The 12,251-nt window shown below is 41.5% G+C and overlaps 1 pseudogene; it reads left to right on the top strand.

Annotated features, from left to right (window-relative positions):
* The first annotated feature begins 1,441 nt into the window (after positions 1 to 1,441).
* LOC131523361 (calpain-1 catalytic subunit-like) lies at positions 1,442 to 11,736 on the top strand (annotated as a pseudogene).
* Positions 11,737 to 12,251: the final 515 nt, after the last annotated feature.

The raw sequence follows: 12,251 nt of genomic DNA, 5'->3' as shown, positions 1-12,251 counted from the left end.
TTTTTAATTGTCAGAAAGATTGTGAAGTAAGAATATTTCTCAACACAACATAATACAAGGAGATTTTAGGCCGCATGGCTACAGATCTATACACACTCATGTTCCTCTAAATGCTTTGGCTTTTGACTTTGAAACATTGACATGCCAGGAAAAAGTGTTTTGGTGTCAGTTTGTGACCATTGTTTATCTGATATCAGCCTCATTGATACCGTCCACACAAGAGAAGATATTCAGCCGTCTTGTGAATATTTCTATAATGTATAATTAAGAACTATACTCTAATTTTAGGTACAAACTGATTTTAAATGAAAATTGATCGAATTGTATTAATATTTGTATTAATTGAATTACTTTGTCTTTAGCTTGTAAATTTAGCACTTTGTATTGTATGATTAGTTAACGATGGGATTCCTCATAATTTATTGTAACTCATTCATTTTGGGCATTTTTGCACTAATTCCATGTGTTCGAGCTCCTGCCCCTTTAATTGCCAATGGTAAAGTGCCTTTATGGTTCTACCGAGGTAACCATGGGCATAGCGATTGAAAAATTGATAAAAACCTTTATTTATTAGTAATATTTTCAACTCAAATGTAAATATGCAAATAATGTGGTTTTTTTAATACATTTTAAATTGTTATTTTGTAAATTAACACAAAATATTGAACATTTCATTTCTGACAAAAATTAAATAAAGCTCTACTGACTAAGTGTTGCGGGTGCTATGCTATAAGAGCACACAACACAGGAGTTTTCCAAATAATCGTCTTTTAATAATAGTCCACAGATGAAATCCAGGAGAACAGTGTAGCATAGCACATAATACAAACGATAACTGGCAAATGAACTGGGGAGAACTCAGGACTTAAGAACACAGGAACTAATGGGATAATTAATGAAACAACAGGTGGTAACGATGAACTTAACAAGACACAGTCAAAAACTAGGTCAAAACAGAAACTCAACACACAGACATGTGACACTAAGGTGTGCTGTTTTGCTATCGCCTTCTAAAGAATTATCTGATGGACCTGTCACAATAATACATTTTATAAGTGTCTGACTTTTTGTGCTATTCCTTTACGTGCAGTTACATTTACCTTTGCTCATGCACATTTCGTTTAGTCAGTTCGGACAAATTCAATTTCAAAATGTGCAGATTTAAACTACTGTAGATTGTTTTATGGGGGGTGTTTGTATAGATGAAAGACAAAATTTTGCTAGATATAAAGTCCTCATTTATAAAACATAAAATATAAATAATATATGAAGAGTTTAAATGCAAAAGCCTCTAAGTGCCGTTTGAAATGTTATTCTAAAATGAGCATTTTCACCAGGCTCCTATGTGTAAGTTCAGTAATTTCACTTTAATGGCAATGAATAGGTTCTTTTCATTGCCATTAAAAATATAGGACTATATAAAATACATAAAATATAGACTAGAGGCTTTTGCATCTGAACTCTTCATATACAATTCTTTCTTTATATTAAAAGTTAGAGAAATCATATGGAGGAATGTGAAGGGATTCATGATTCACTGAACTATTTAGCCATTCTTTAAGAAAACCTGATATATACAGGGAAGCCATCAAAATAACTTAACTTAAGGCCAGAAAAAACCTGAAGGTTGAGTGTTTTGCGTTAATGTCTCAATTTTAAAAGCAGCGTGCAGTACCTATGCAGCTGTTGTTATATAACAGCTCACAATCTATTATTATGCTTTTGGGTAAAATGTTAGACTATTATCTACTTTAGTCAGTCTTTCAATGAGATCGAGTTTGGAATGTAGTAATTCCTGACCATGACACCACATGCTGTAGGCGTGAGGCATTTGAATATTATTCTTTACACACTGACATGCTTAACCTTATGAAGTCGCCTGAAAAACAGTCTCTACACAAAGGGGTGGGATGTATAGCAAAAAAAAAGAAAAGAAAACAATATTCCACAGGTGTCGAATGTAAAACCAGACACAGGGAAGAAAAGCAGTCTTTTACGGTAACTCCCTGACCAACCAGATCCTTGCAGGTGTGATGTATTTCTTACTTGTATCTATTTAATTTATTAATTTTAATTAATTTAATCCATTTGCACAGATATGTTTTGTTTTTGTTGTTTTAACTTTTTTAGTTTTAAGTTTTGTTTTATTTTACCGAGTATTACAACACTCGGGCAGGAACAGGGATAGGATAATATGAAAGTACTGTAGAAGGTCACAGCTCAATTAAAATACATGACTTTAACTTTAAATACATGACTTAAAAAAAACTATTTTGAGACATTTTTCTGTTTGTATAGTTTGTCTTCAGACGACAGGCTTCTCTGAGTGAAAAATGCCTCCTCCTCATGAGCGCCACGAAAGGACAACTGAACATGATGAAGGTTCTCCTACTAATCCTGTGAAGTTCCTGGGTCAGGACTATCAGAAGCTGCTCCAGAAATCTCTCAGAAGAAATGAGCTGTACACAGATGAGTTGTTCCGTCCAAACAGCAGCTCTATTGGCACTCTGAATAAAGAAGCTGATCTGGACTATAATAATGTCATATGGAAGAGACCAGCAGTATGTAAACAATAATATTAATTGTATAATAAATTATATTTATTTCACTTTATATCAAAGTTTTAAGGTGTTGAAAGAACACTGCTCATTCTATCTGAATAGGAATTAGTGTCACCTGGTAAACCATTCTTTACTGTCGATGGAATGTCCAGGTTTGATTACGAACAAGGCTCCAAATTGGGTAAGTTTGGGTTTAATTGAATACACCATGACGTGCTCTAAGCGGTCATTATCTCAGTTTCTAAGTAGCATTACACATCAACTAAAATAACCATGTATGAACAGTATGATAAAACATGCATAAACAATCACATTCATTGTTAGATGAGTTCAAGTTTGTTTTTAGGAAACTGCTGGTTTTTGGCTTCAATTGGGGCTTTAACCTCAAAAGATGAGGAGACATCATTTATGACGAAAGATATCATAAACCAAATCATTCCAGCTGGTCAGACATTCAGAAAAAATTATGCAGGGATATTTCATTTCAGGGTGAGTTTAATACCTATTTGATATTTGAATGTTTATGAATCTTTGAATGGATCTGATGATTAGGAAACATACTGGGTTACTGTCCCCTGATAGCACACGTACATCTAGGAGATGTCTATTTGACGTCTGCATTTACATCTGCAAGACGTATTTTTTAGGGTGTTTGCTCATCTGCAATACGTCTATAGGACGTCTCCTTTTAGATGTCAAATAGATGTCTATTAGATGTCTTTAAGATGTTTATGATTTAGAATGTATGTAAAACTGACATCTTACAGACATCTGTCAGACGTTTATAGACAGCAGATGCTTTCCAGATCAAGAGATCTTAAACAGACATCTTGCAGACGTACGTGTGCTATCTGGGTCATAACCTCGGTTCCCTGAGATACGGAACGAGTACTGCGTCTTGTCTAAAGATGCTATGGGAAAAGCCTTTTTTCCCTCTGACTGAAGCCTTATTCAAGCCATTGGTTCGTGCAGTGTGTAAAAAACGAACCAATAGCTCGGCAGAGGAGCTGCACAAGCCTATGGCGACGGAGCCCGCCAGAGGGTGCCAGAATGGGCGGAGCCGTCTGGTTATATTAGCGGCCGTTTCGCCATAGGAACTCAGGTTTCTTCATCTCAGGGAACCGAGGTTATGACAGTAACCGAGTACGTTCCCTGTCAATACTCCACTCGTACTGCGTCTTGTCTAAAGACGCTACGGGAACACAATTCAATCACGCCCTGCTGATAGAGGAACGACTCAATTACACCACCTTAAGAATTCAATGCTTAAGGGAAGCATAAAAAACACCCAAGGCTAAAGTGGTCTAAACTCAAAGAGGTCACGCCCTGCCTGGATAATCGTTCCAGAACCTCTTGTATTTCGACACCGTGGGCTGAACATACAAGTAACCAATCAGAGAGCTTGAGCTTGCGGTCAAGGGTTCCCGCGTCAGAATGTTCCCGTGCATACTGTGCCTTAAGTAGAGAGGACTCTGGCCTGTAAGGCCGGTACCTCCAGGTTATAAAACCTAGCAAAAGTTGACGGTGAGGCCCAGCCGGCCGTCGTACAGATCTCTGTAATAGACACACCACTAGACCACGCCCACGACGAGGGGATGCCTCTTGTGGAGTGGGCTCGTACTCCGATGGGGCATTGTAGGCCCAAGGACGAGTATGCTAGCGTAACGGCATCCACTATCCATCTGGAGAGCCTCTGCTTCCTAACCGGAAGCCCTCTGGCACGGTTACCGAAGCTAACAAAGAGTTGTTCCGACCTACTAAAGGGGGCGGAATGCTCAAAGTAGATTCTCAAAGCTCTGACAGGGCAGAGCAAGGATAACTCCCGGTCCTCATCAGAGGGAGGAAGCGCGGAGAGCGTGATGACCTGAGCTCTGAATGGGGTGGAAAGCACCTTGGGTACATAACCCTGCCTCAGTTTCAGGACGACTTTGGAGTCGTTAGGTCCGAATTCCAGGCAGGCAGGGCTAGTGGAGAGCACCTGCAGGTCTCCTACTCGCTTGACCGACGCTAGTGCTAAGAGCAGAGCAGTGTTTAGTGACAGTGAGCGCAGGGTCGTGGACTGTAGCGGCTCAAAGGGAGAGCCCTTCAGGGCTCTCAAAACCGTGGGCAAGTCCCATGTAGGGACTTGTGAGGGGCCGAGGCGGATTCAGCCTCTTGGCACCCCTCAAGAAGCGGACAACCGAAGTGTCCCTGCCCAGCGATTGACCTGCTATAGGGGCGTGCGAGGCCGCTATAGCTGCTATGTAAACCTTGAGTGTGGATGGGGAATGTCCTCTATCCAGCAGTTCTTGCAGGAAAGACAGAACCACCGATAAGTCAGAGGTAGATGGGTTTTCACCACGGTCTAGGCACCACGTGGAGAACACGAACCATTTAAGGGCATAGAGGCGTTGTGTAGATGGTGCTCTAACCTCAGAAATGGTTTTCAGCACACTCTCTGAGAAGCTCGCGGGCTCCCGTCGAGCGGCCAAAGGTGCAGGGCCCAGAGGTCGGGCCAAGGGTGCCAAATTGTCCCGTTCGCTTGAGACAGTAGGTCCCGTCTCAAGGGAATGGGCCACGGAGCTTCTACGAGCAGCTGAGTCAGCTCTGACAACCAAGGTTGATTTTTCCACAGGGGGGCCAACAAGAGGATCCTGTGTCCCCGCTCCTTAACCTGCGGAATCAAGGCGATCGGGGAACGCATAAAGGAGGAGGTTGGGCCATTCGTGGGCCAGCGCATCCTCAACCTTCGAATAATAAGTCAGGCAGTGAGAGTTCTCTCCTGAGGCGAAGAGGTCTACCTCGGCGTCGCCGAAGATCTCCCAAATTCTCTGAACCGTCTGCGGATGGAGCGTCCACTCCTCTGAGGGGACATTGCTTCGAGATAACTTGTCCACTCCATGGTTCAATTTGCCCGGTATGTGCGCTGCTCTCAGCGAGTGCAGATGGGGTAGAGACCACTCTAGAAGGCGTTCTGCCAATAGGCAAAGATGCTTCGAGGAGAAGCCTCCTTGGTGATTTATGTAGGACACTACAGATATGCTGTTCGAGCAGATTAGCATGTGGTGTCCTTTCAGGTCTGGCAGGAAGAACTGGCATGCTCGACATACTGCTAGCATTTCCAAGCAGTTGATGTGAAGCCACTTCTCCGCTTTCGACCAATGGCCGAAGGCTGGGGGGTTGGATAAACTCGAGTGGCCGGCTGCAAGGGGGCAGGGCACTCGTGAGACATGGAAGAGGAATTTTGCTCTTTTTGAGAATGTTTGTGTTTAATTCTTCCCACTATAACAGCGGGTGGTTGCTTGGGCGCTTGTACGGGCCCTATAATAGCAACAAACACATCTTCCTCCGCACCCGGTGTTGAACGGGGTGATGAGAGGCTCCAGAGAGGCTGTTTGGGGGCGGTCCGGCCGTGGCGGAACTCGGTCCCTTCCTCTTCCTGTTCTGCAGATCAGGAAGATGCCGGAGGCGCTGGGTCCAACGCTATCCTAGGTTGGGGGCCCTGGCGCTTAGGAAAAGGTTGGCATCTGGCTGAACGGGAACGCCCTCGCATCTGCTGCGGCTTGGCAGGCTGAGCGGCGGGGGTGGCAGGCTTCGCTGGCTGCTGAGTCGGTGGCTTAGGGCGACTGGAAGCAGCTATGGAGCTGGAGCGTTTGGGCAGGAAATGTCGCATGACCTGGGAAGACTTCTGTGCCTCAGTGAAACGTTCAGCAAAACCTTCGACCGCCGGACCAAAGAGGCCACTGGGGGAAATCGGGGCATCAAGGAATGGAACCTTGTCTGCATCCTTGATCTCCGTTAGCGTGAGCCACAGGTGGCGCTTTTTCGCCATAGAATGGAGCCGAAGCGTAGGAGCGTCCAGCAAGCGCTGCGGTGGTCCTGCACGGCTTAGACGGGTGGTTTGCCTTTGCCTTCCAGCCGATAGCAGAGGGCGGGCAGAGATGCGCGGCCACTGACTTGTCTAGAGGAGGCATTTTCTCGTACCCTTTTTCTTCAGCGCCGTCGACTATGGTGAGGGCGGAAGAAGCGGAAGTACGTAGGTCAGTGGAGTAGGGGGAGTGCCATAATTTCGTGAGCTCGTTGTGAACTTCAGGGAAGAACGGCGAGGATTGCTGACAAAGGGCCTGACGGCGCCCTGGCAGGAACCACTCATTCAGACGGCTACGAGATGGCTCTTCCGGTGGAGACCACTCCAGACCCAGCTCTTCCACCGTTTAGAGAGGACGCAGAAAAGTTCGGCATCCAGCCCGGGTTTGGTGGCGCTGGGAGTGGACGAAGGCAGGAGGGTGGGGTCAGCTACAGAGCCCGACAGCTGCATCCGAAGCTGCCAATGACATGCTGTCACCATTCAGCTCTTCGTTACTCCCCCCAAACGAGACCAGATCACTTGCGCTAGCAGAGTGGCGCTGGTCAGGTTGAGAAAAGAGGACGGAGAAACCTCTGGTTCCAGCTGCGAGGCGTTTCCACGGCGAGCAGGCTTCCTGGATCAGTGAAGAGATGAAGTCGTCGTCGTCGCTGAAGGAGAAGACATCTGAGTTCCTATGGCGAAACGGCTGCTTATATATTCAGACGGCTCTGCCCATTCTGGCGGGCTCTGGCGGGCTCCGTCGCCATAGGCTCGTGTAGCTCTGCTGCCGAGCCATTGGTTCGTTTTTTACACACTGCACGAACCAATGGCCGTGCAGTTTCACTGCGTGATTGAATAAGGCTTCAGTCAGAAGGAAAAAAGGCTTTTCCCATAGTATCTTTAGAAAAGACGCAGTACGAGTGGAGTATCGACAGGGAAACATGGTTTCTCTTTTTAATCCTTAACCCTTTTCCTTCATATTTGCCTCTGTGTAATTCATTTTACAGTTCTGGCGCTTTGGGAAATGGATTGATGTTGTCATTGATGATCTGCTTCCAACAATTGATGACAAGCTCATTTTTGTGGGTTCAAAAACATCTAATGAGTTTTGGCCTGCCTTACTGGAGAAAGCTTATGCAAAGTAGGTGCCAGCAGATGCTGTGAAATAAAGACAATCAAGAATATTGATGTGTGAAACATATGCATGATCTTACCTTTGATTTGCCCTCTAGATTTGGAAGTTGTTGTGAGGAGGAACATAGTAATATCTTTAAACATTGACAGGGCACATTACATCATATTTACTACATTACACTGCACCATAAAATGGTTTTGGCTTTACAGGGTGTGCGGCTCTTACGCAGACCTAGATGGAGGATTCATTTCTGAGGCCCTGATGGACTTCACTGGTGGGGTGCACATGGAGTTTGTGCTGAATGAAGCCCCTACTTATCTGTGGGACATTATGGATCGTGCAGCTAAGTCACAAACCCTCATGGGCTGTGCTTCTTATCACGAGGTAAGACCTCTCATAATCCTGGATTCAATGCTTCATCGACAAATACTCACTTTGTATGATGAACAGGTGTAATTTAAAGGTTTTATTTTCAAATACATATTAATCTTCTGTGTACTGATATATTAACATTATATACATCATTGATGTGTGTAATCTTGTTTGTTTTTGATTATATAAATAAATCAGGAAACACCTGAAGCTGTGTCACCCAAAGGCATAGTTGGGGGTCATGCTTACACTGTGACAGGTGTTTCCAAGGTAAGACCATGAAGTTTCATTGCTAGAAAGAAACCAAATACCTTAAAATGCACTGAAAAATATTCATTTCAAACTTCTGTTAAAGCACTGTGCTTTCTTTATGCTTCATGCTTTTTCGCTGATTAATTGCATTATTCACAAATAGCATTAGTCACAAATGCAAAGCTCAATGCAAGATGGCGCCCTCCATGGCAGGCGTGTTTGTTTGCTCCACTCTTCAATGCTGTTTTTGAGATACATATGTGACTTGCACAGACTTTATACAATTGCACAGTACTGTATTGCACTATTATATATTGCACTGTTTGACACTCAGATTGGAAAGCAAAGTAAGAATTTCATTGTACAGGGAAATGTGCATGACAACAAATTATTACCAAACCCATGTATGTTTTCCTGATTATGCATGATTATGTATTTTTGTAATTTATTTTTTATGCGTTTATGCCCCTCTAAATTGTTTCTGTCTTAAAAATGTTTGAAACTGACGGAAACACTGGGTTTTGTTGAATAGGTGATGAGTGATGGAAATCCAGCTCATCTGGTGAGAGTGTTAAACCCATGGGGAAAGACAGAGTGGAATGGAGACTGGAGTGACGAGTAAGTGTTGCTTTTATGTACAGTTGCAACCCCGTCTCACGGCAGTTCGTGACATAGTCACAATTTTAATCTATTGTTTCGTGTTCATAGACACAAATTTCCCTTTTTTTCATGTCACTCAGCACGACTTTCAGTGTAATGTATTTCAATAGGGATGATCTCGGTGTGGGGTACCACTTCAGTGTTTAAATCTTCGCATTTGTAAAACTAGAAATTATTTTATATTTATTATTTTGGAGCATCTAACACTACTTCTTACCCTAAACCTAAACCTGAACGTGAACACAAATCAATAGATTAAAATTTCAAACTGACGTGAGACAGTTTCACAAGTTCTTCATTGCATCAGAAAATGTACATTTTAACTAATCACCTAATCACTTTGTCTTATCACCTCACCTATTAAATATGAATGCATGATTTAACAGGGCTGCCATGATGCTGGTTTGACACATGAAATATATTGCGTGTATAATGTATTTAATTCTTTCAGATCATCTTTGTGGGACACAGTGAGTAAGCAGGACCTCAAGTACCGTGAAAATCTTGAAAACGTTCTGGTCAGCATTAATGTTGTAATATATGACTATATACAAAGCATGAATCACATTTACTTAGGAACAAATGTCTGTACTGCAGGATGTCAATGGAAGATTTCACCAAAAACTTCGAAAGCCTGGATATCTGCTGTCTCTGTCCTGATTTTCTGGACAGATCCTCTGGATGCCACTGGAATTCACAACGCAATTTTGGCAAATGGATTGCTGGGACTACAGCTGGTGGTTCCATGGACAATATGGGTACTATAAGTAATATAAGTTTTTTTTTTTTTTTCTAAATATCTAGTATGTTTCTATTTATACACTCTAAAAAAAAAAATGATGCTATATAGCACTAAAAGTGGTTCTTTGGCTCGTAATCATAGCGGTTCTTCACAGGTTCTTTGGTATGATTGAGGGGCTATATAGCACCGCTACCATATACAGAACCTGATAATCTCCTGTATGGTTCTTCAGCGGTTCTTTGGGGCGATTAAGGTGCTATATAGCACCACTGTCGTACAAAGAACCTGTTAAGCCCCTTTAAAGGTTATTTACGAACCAAAGTACCACTGTTGGTGTGTTTAGCACCTTTTTTATTGAAGAAATACAATGCAATATGGCACCTCTTATGGTTCTACATAGCACCATTCGACAAAGGTGCTGTATAGCACCAAAAGTGGTTCCCCTATGATTATGAGCCAAGAACCAATTTTAGTGCTATATAGCACCATTTTTCTTAGAGTGATCTAGTAATAGGCTTCTGTATGTTATAGATGAATGTATAAATAGTGGTGTTGACACTCTTAATAAAAACAATGGGAAAGTATTGAATATAATGAATTAATAAGAATTTCCCCCCTGGATTATGGATTTTGGGCTTGTTTTCATCTGTGACCTCCTCTAAAGGCTTACTGAGTATAAATTTCCACCATACAAAGAATGCAGATGATTATTGTTAAACATCCCACCTGGGTTTGATTTATAAAAAGACCTCTAACTCATTAGAAGTCCAACTCTTTTGCTGTGTTTAGAGACTTTCTGGAAAAACCCTCATTTTCGGGTGAGGATTGAGGAGCTTAGTGAGGACTGTACTCATGAAGAGGGTGCTGAAAACATACTGGTGTCACTCATGCAGAACCATGAGCAGAGAAACAGAAGTAGCCAAAAGAACTTCATGATTGGTTTCTATGTTTTTAAGGTCAGTATTGACAGATGTAGTTCTGCAGGTTTTACATTTCAGAGAGATTGAGGAGAGTTGTAGAGAGTTGTTTTTTTAAATGTCTATAACATTTTTTTTTTTTGTTTGATATGCTTGTAATTTGTCTGCTACAAATTAGTTAAGAAAACGGCAACATATTCGTAAAATGTCAAGTGAATGAGAAGTAAAAGGAGAAATTATATATTTTTCTAGAGATATTTTTATCAAACAGACACCATCTTAAGTAAATCAGTAAATATTAACTCACAAATATCTGACTATATAGTCAAATATTGACAGTACAATATCGACTCGTCTAATTCTTCTTTAGGTGAGAGGTGAGGGTGGGAAGTTCTCAGCTGAATTCTTCAGTGACAAAACACCTGTGGAAATGAAGTCTTTCCAAAACTTGAGAGAGGTTATGGGATTCTTCTGGCTGGAGCCGGGAGAGTACCTGATTGTACCATGCACAGAGAATCCTGGTCAAACTGCCTCCTTCGTCCTGTCTATTTTCTCAAAGCATGAGACACACTTTGAGTAAGTAGTGGTGCAGTCAAAAGATTGTTGTTAATTTTACACTTGGCATTAAGCTTAGTTAGACAGATCTGTGGATAATCAAAGTTCATCACTTGAGCCTGAGCTCAGCATAGTTGTCAGATATCATTATATTTATCAGTGAAATATCTTGTTAAAGTCTTATTAGAGTGTACCCCAAACAATAAAAAAATAAAGATAAATTAAACACAACTTTAATGTGCATTAAATATACAGTGCATGTTACAATTTTGAATCTTTTAAAGGCAAACTTAAAAATGAAGACCTTTACAGCAGAAAATATTTGGATTTTATGTATTCAGTGACTCATATCCTTAGCTTTGTCTGTTAGCTGTCATCAAATGTTCTTCTCTTTCCATCAGATACATTGAAGAGGAAGAGAATGAAGATGATCCCTGATGTAAGCGAAGCCTGTCACTCACAATGGATTCTTGGAGAAATAAGTCAACTTTGACCTAATCACATTATCTTTGTTCTTTGATACTTAGTTCAGAATGGCTATTTAGTTTTATTTTATTACTCTTTTTTTCCTCCAAAGAAATCAGTTTGTGACCACTGTTGACAGCTGTTAAACTAAAGCTAATGTCTTCTTTGTTTGGTGGTTGATTTACTGTGTAGTTTCATTTTCACTAGAAACTTGTTATTTGGTGTAGCTAATATCACTTGCTAATAAATATACACTGAAATTCATGAAATTTTGCTTATTTGTATTTATCTGTTTATTTTTTCTGTTTATTATTAATATTTCTAATAATATATCACACCATCCTTTGACATCAAGGTCAAACAAAATCATATATTTATACCTTTGGTACTATGTTTACATGCATACTTCATTCAAATAGCTTATACACCTTTTTTTTTTTTTTTTTGCAGAGAAAAGTAAGAATATAGGCAGTGTAACAGGGCGAATGAGAGGTGAGGCGTGTGGATCCATACGCAAAGCTTTATTCACAGACAAGGTCATACACAGGCAGGGTCGAGCATCAGCAAACAGATATGTATGAGGCAAGACAAAGAGTATTCCTAGGGCTGGCATAGGTCATCAATCGGCGAACAAAATCCAGAGGGCTTGATAACAGGGGTAATCCAGAAACATGAGCAGTAGTCCAGACGAGGTATACAAACAGAGTCCGAACAGCAAGACAAGGGTTAATCCAAGATATGCAGGCAGTAATCAGGAAACAGGAAA

This window comes from Onychostoma macrolepis, chromosome 17, assembly GCF_012432095.1.
Source record: "Onychostoma macrolepis isolate SWU-2019 chromosome 17, ASM1243209v1, whole genome shotgun sequence".
In the NCBI taxonomy this organism is placed as follows: domain Eukaryota; kingdom Metazoa; phylum Chordata; class Actinopteri; order Cypriniformes; family Cyprinidae; genus Onychostoma; species Onychostoma macrolepis.
Note: the sequence above shows the minus strand (reverse complement) of the source record. Positions and strands in the feature narration are given on the sequence as shown.